A 6,370-nucleotide genomic window follows, 5' to 3' on the forward strand; every position below is an offset into this window, starting at 1 on the left:
GCCAAGTGGAAGAATTCCCTGCCTTTCTGCTTCTCATTATGTGGACTCCATCCACAGCTGGGGGTCCTCCCATGGCTCCCTGATTTGTTTCACACACTTTCTTTCAGATTATGGGTCTTATCCAAACCCCAGCCCACTTGGCTGGAGCCTTGATCCTATGCCTGACCTTTGTAGCCCTCTTCTTAGCAGATCAGACCCTGAATCGTGTTCCTCCTCACATCACTGCCTGGATCCAACCTGAACAGACAGATCTCAGGCACCATGATGCGGCACTGTACATGATACAGCACAGCTGCCTGCTCTAAGGGGCTCTTCTGTTTTCTTCTTCATGTTAGATTAGGCAGTGATCGCTACACTCCCATTTCTGTCCCTTGCTCTTATGGACCGTATTTAAACTCCAGAAACACTTTGGCTAATATAGCGCCTCCCTCCACCTCCACCCGATATGGTATCACTCACTCTTCCTCATGCTATTGGCTGATCCCTGCTTTGCTCATTCCATCATCTCATGCAAACACCCCAGCACAAAAGGATCCTATCTTCCCTGGGTTGCTGTGCAGAAGGCTCAGCCTGAATCTCTTCTGGTCTCTTTCAGAAGGGATTTTTCTTGCATTGCTAGTAAGGGAATAGTTTCCTCAGCTGGATGGTTGCCATGTCCACCATGTCAAATGGACTCCCCTGGGGCCAAGGCTGGGATAGGTTAAGCCTCTATAAAACCAAGACAAATTTGTGCTTGGCTAACTTAGCACAGAGCTCAGCACTACCTGGTTTTCTAAGGCTGGGCAGGAGAGACCTGGGACTTTGAATAAAGCTCATCCACTAGAAAGGGACCAGAAACTCCAGGCAGACTTAAATTCTTTCACTTAGAGAAGTTTCAGTCTGGCAGAAAGGCAGGTGTCTGTGGGGACCACAGGGATGATAGAAGCTGTATTTGTTTCTAAGGCTGCCATAAAGAAATACCACAGCCCAGGTGACTTAAAACAACAAATTTACTGCCTCATAGTCCTGAAGGCTAAAAGTCCAAAATCAGCCTGTTGGCAGGGTCATGCTGTCTCTGAAACCTGTGGAGGAGAATTCTTTCTGGCCTCTTCCTAGCTTCTGATGGTTTGCCAGCAATTCCTGATATTCCTTGACTTTCAGCTGCTGCGCTTCAATTCCTGCATCTGTCTTCATGCGCCATTCTTCCTCCGTGTATCCCTGTCTCTTCTCCTCTGCTTATGAGGACACCAGCCACATTGGATTAAAGGCCTACCCTACTCCAGTGTGACCTTATCTTAACTAATTGCATCTGTTATGACCCTGTTTTTAATTAAGGTCACATTCTAGGGCACTGAGGTTAGGATTCCAACATATCTTTTTGGGGAGGCACAATTCAATCCGTAACAGTCATGCTGCAGTGGATGTCAGAATAAAAGGTTAAGGATTTCATTAAGTGGGTGGAACAAAGAGAAAGTGTGTTGCTTCTATCACAGCTCAAAATCTCCTAGAGCTAGGTCCTTAACAGGCTCTTGTTGCTATCTTCGCTCACTTTCTCAAGATTTACTTCTCCGGTTATCTCCTATCCCTTCTAAATGATCAATCCCTCCCCTTTTCAGTGGGACTATTTTCTTCAGCTCATAAGCATGATTGACTATCCTTTATGTTTAAAGTCCTTCTTTGGTTCCTCATCCCTCTCCAATTACTGCCCATTTCTCTGCATCCCTTCACAGCTTAATGTCTCAAAATATTTGTTTACATGATTATCTCTATTTCACATTTTATCACCTCAAAATTCTCAAATTATGTCTCTTCCATTGCACGATTTCACCAAAACTTCCTGTGTCAAGGTTACTGTAATCTCCATGTTGTCAGGTTCAATGGACAATTTATTTTTTCATCTTACTCACTCTCTCAGTTGTATTAGATCCAGATGACCACTCTTACACCACTGATTTTCTTCTTATCTCTGATGTCTATGACAATTTCTTCTCAGTCTTTGTTATAGACTATCTTCCAATGTCTAAATATTGGTGTTCTGCAGGGCTGCTTCTTTCTCTCTTCCTAAATGATTGATTTTTATAGCCCAAGATATCATCTACATGCTGATAATGACCATATTTGTATCTCCATCTCACTCTCTCATTTGAACTCCAGTCCTACATATCCAGCTACTTGATTCAGCTACCTACTTGAGTTTTCTACTTGGATACATCATAAGCGTCTTAGTCTAAATATGCCTAAACAGAGCTCCACTTAGTTCCTCAAACACATGAGGAGCTCTTTCCTACCTCTAGGCCTCATCTATGCTGCTCCATCTACTTGATTCCACTTCTCCTCACTTCTTATCCTTCAGGTTTCAGGGAGACTCTTCTGCCCTCTGCAATCTAATATTCCATTCTAATGCTATTGATATTTCTCAGGTGGCTCAGTGGGTAAAGAATCTGCCTGCAATGCAGGAGATGCAAGAGACATGGGTTCAATCCCTGGGTTGGGAAGATTCTCTGGGAGAGGGCATGGCAACCCACTACAGTATTCTTGCCTGGAGAATCCCATGGACAGAGAAGTCTGTTAGGCAACAGTCCATAGTGTTGCAGAGTTGGACACGACTGAAGCAACAGAGCAACACACATACATGTACACATGCAGTTATTCATGTATGATTTTTTTCCTCTCTCCTCCACTGGACTGTGTTCTCTTGAAGGCAGGGTTGTATTTGTTTTCTTCTCCATCATATACCCAACTCGCAGTACAGTGCCTGGCATGCAGTGGATGCTCAACAATGATTTGCAAAATGAATGAATAGCTAATGACTGGGTTTTATATCACCTTGGAACTGCAAGTCCCTGGGCAGGGCAAGGAAACCTCCAGGACTGTTGTTACCCAGTTTCAGAAATTAGTGTCAGGGAAAGACCATAAAATTTCTTTCTAGGAAATCTGAAAATGTTTCAAATAAATGTGTCTATTCATTTATGTAATTGCACAGAGCACTTCTCCAGAGCTCTCATTCTAAGTACTTCAGTAAAATAGGATAATGAGTCAGAGTGTTGAGAGGAGACAAACTGCCTTGGAACTTGAGGTCTTGGAAGAATCAGAGCCAACACCCTATGTGTTGCTTCTCTTTAAGGAGGGATGTTGGTTCAAAGGGCCACAGTGGGTTCATCATCGGAAACTGGGACACCAGATTCAAGCCTGGGAGATGCCTTCTGTAGATCCTTCAGACCCAAAGATTGAAGTCTGCTTTATATTGCTGTAGAAAAAGTGTTAACTTGGCTAAGTGAAGTTAGCCTCAGTTGCCTGGTTTCCCAAATGCATATGACACCTCTAAAGGGTCATGTTCATGACTCATTCACTCATAGAAGATGAGGATGAGGTTGAGTATAAACAACTGAGGCAAAATTAATGATGCCTGTTGCAGAAAAGGCAACCCAGAGGTTGGGTTGGTGATATATAAAAGAAGACCGCAGTGGGGCAACTGATCAATAAAGAAATATTTTATTTGTTTCAAAGATAGCATGCTTCAAAATTAGCTGCTCTTTCCAAAAAGAAGAATTTCCTCCAGTTATTCTATATAGCCAGGGAAGAAACTGACCTCTTTGGGAACCAGCCTGTATCAGAGAGGAATCAGGCTGAAAGCAGTAGAAATGGACTCTGACTACTTAAACTAGAAAAGGGGGGAGGTTTGGAAGGATAGTGAACAGCCCTAGGACTGAAGAAAAAGCTGAACAATCAGACGCCCGAAAGGCCAGTTATCAAGGGAAGCTCCAGGGTTCTCAAGTGATCAACATTTCTTTAAGAAACTACTATCCGATGACTGAGATTCCGAATGAGAGCCTGATTGACCTAAACCGAGAGCCATATGCCTGCTTCAGTGGGAGGGGGTTGGAAGCCTGAGATTCTTAGTCCCACCAGAGCCAAAGGGAGTAGAAAAAAAAAAAAGATTCACAAAGGACTCAATAGAGCAGACAAAACAAGCAATTCATGATTCTGATGGTGGTAGAGGTGTCAGTAACCAGATTAATGAATTAATTCATTGTGAACCTTATCAGCATTTATATAATTCAAGTCAGGTGACTATAAGCTGTGTTATACAGATGAAATAAAAGACACTGATTAACATTAAAGAAGTTACCATGCAATGCTGGGAGGCAATTAAAAAGACATGAAATTGTTCAAGTTATGGTTCCTTGGGTTGCAAGAAAACAAAACTCAGAGTTACTCAAGTAAAGAATAGTGTTTATTGCAAGGAAGCAGAGCTCTCACAGAATCAAAGGACATGAAATCAAGTGCAGTCGAGCATCAGGGGAGATGGAGAGGAACAGAAGCAGCTGGCTACTGGTTCTATTTCTCTCTCTTGGGCCACGGGCTCTTCTCTGCTCTTTCCTTCTTGTCAGCTCCATTTTCCTTTCTCTGCAGAACAGCTTCCGCCTTTTACTCATCAACTTGCAAACGTTTGCCATTATTTTCAGTTTACAAGACTTTTTCACCACCAACTGTCAGCAATCTTATGCCTCATATCAAGTTCTCAGGATAGAATCTGTTCAGCCTCGCTCTTCTCTTGGTGCAAGGTCACACAAAGTCAGATTTTTAGGCAACTAGTAGCTCAGACTGTAAAGAATCCGGCTGCAATGCAGGAGACCTGGTTTTGATCCCTGGGTTGGGAAGATCCCCTGGAGAAGGGAATGGCTACCCACTCCAGTAGTCTTGCCTGGAAAATTCCATGGGCAGAGGAGCCTGGCAGGCTACAGTCCATGGGGTCACAAAGAGTAGAATGTGACTGAACAACTAACATTTTCACTTTTTTAGCTTTCAACATACTGGCTAATTTGGAGTCAGGTGGTCATCCTTCGTTCAGTTTGGCCCTAGCTGTGTGTGCGCGTGTGTTTTTGGGTGGATGTTGGTCAGAAGGAGGTGTGAGTGCGAAACTATAGGCAGGGCAGAAAAATGTTTTTTAAAAAATTTCTTATTGGAGTATAGTTGCTTTATAATGCTGTGTTCTTTTCTGCTGTACAGCACAGTGAGTCAGTCATACATGCACATGTATCTCCTCCTTTTTGGATTTCCGTCTTTTACAAAAATATAACTACGATGAGTTAAAGAAGATAAATGGCTGATGTTGATAGAGATGGCTCTATTGTATCCATGTTTTGGAAACATCTAGTTGAGAGGATAAAAGAGATGTAACAGAAGCTTGATGAGGTAGGACAGAGGGAAGAGGTGGTGAGCATTTATTGCTTCTGCCAGATGAACATTCCCTCCCTCTGCTTTTACCTATGGTGCTCACCACACCTTCCCTCTATTTCTTTAATCTGTGAAATCTCCTCTAAGCACTTCTAATCTTTACACCTATCTCAGAAATTTTGACATTTTGTGATTTTATGTTTATTTAGTTGAAAATACTGTCTTTTTCCTTTTGATTTCTCCTTTGTCAAATGGATCATTTGTAAGCATGTTGTTAATTTCCAAACATTTGGCTTTTTGCAGATATCTTTATGTTAATGATTCAGTTAATTTCATTGTGACCAAAAGACATACATTATATAGTCTTGATCTTTTTTAATTATAGGCTTTTTATGGTCCAGAATATAGTCATTCTTGGTAAATGTTACATGTGTACTTGAAAAGAATGTGTACTCCGTTGTTGTTGACTGGTATGTTCTATACAGGTCTGTTTAGTTTGGCTTATTCATGTTTTGTTTCTGTTTCAGCTTGTGGGATCTTAGTTCCCTGACTGGAGATTGAACCCAGGCCCCTTGCAGTGGAAGTGCAGAGTCCTAACCACCGAACCACCAGGGAATTCCCCATTCATGTTTTCTATATTTTTAGTGATCTTCACCAAGTTGTTCAGTACTGAAAAGTGTTAAAACATGCAACTGCAATTGTGGATTTATCTAATTCTTCCTTCAGTTCTATCAGTTTTTTACTTCCTTTTTTGAGGTTCTGTTATTAACTGTATATACATTTAGGTCTATTCTCTCCTCTTGATGGATTAATCAATTTATTATTATTTTATATTATATTATTATTATTATAAATTTATATTTTAATATTTCTTCTCCAAAAGTGTTTTCTCTGTATTAATGTACCTTCAATACCTTCTCTGTATTAATGTACCTCAAACTTACCTTCAATTAGTGCTTTCACGGTGTATCTTTTTGCATTCTTTTACTTTTAACTTGCTTGTGTCTACAGTTTTATTTATTTATTTTAATTATTATTATGTTTATTTTTGCCATCCCATTGTCAGACACATTGTTCCATTTGGTCAGATTATGTTTCTTTGCTCATATTTTGGTTTTCAGAATGAGTCTAGCTCTTATTTGCAAATTCACTGAATCACATGTCCTTTCATCTCCGTGTACTACTAAAACTTTCATGTTTCTAAATTTTAACT

The 6,370-nt window shown here is 40.9% G+C and overlaps 1 non-coding gene across 1 annotated transcript; it reads right to left on the reverse strand.

Moving 5' to 3' along the window:
* Positions 1-5,699: 5,699 nt before the first annotated feature.
* TRNAG-UCC (transfer RNA glycine (anticodon UCC)) lies at positions 5,700-5,772 on the reverse strand. Its single transcript has one exon. It is a non-coding gene; the product is annotated as a tRNA-Gly (tRNA).
* Between the last annotated feature and the right edge of the window lie 598 nt (positions 5,773-6,370).

The sequence above is a fragment of the Bubalus kerabau genome, chromosome 15, assembly GCF_029407905.1.
Source record: "Bubalus kerabau isolate K-KA32 ecotype Philippines breed swamp buffalo chromosome 15, PCC_UOA_SB_1v2, whole genome shotgun sequence".
Taxonomy (NCBI): domain Eukaryota; kingdom Metazoa; phylum Chordata; class Mammalia; order Artiodactyla; family Bovidae; genus Bubalus; species Bubalus kerabau.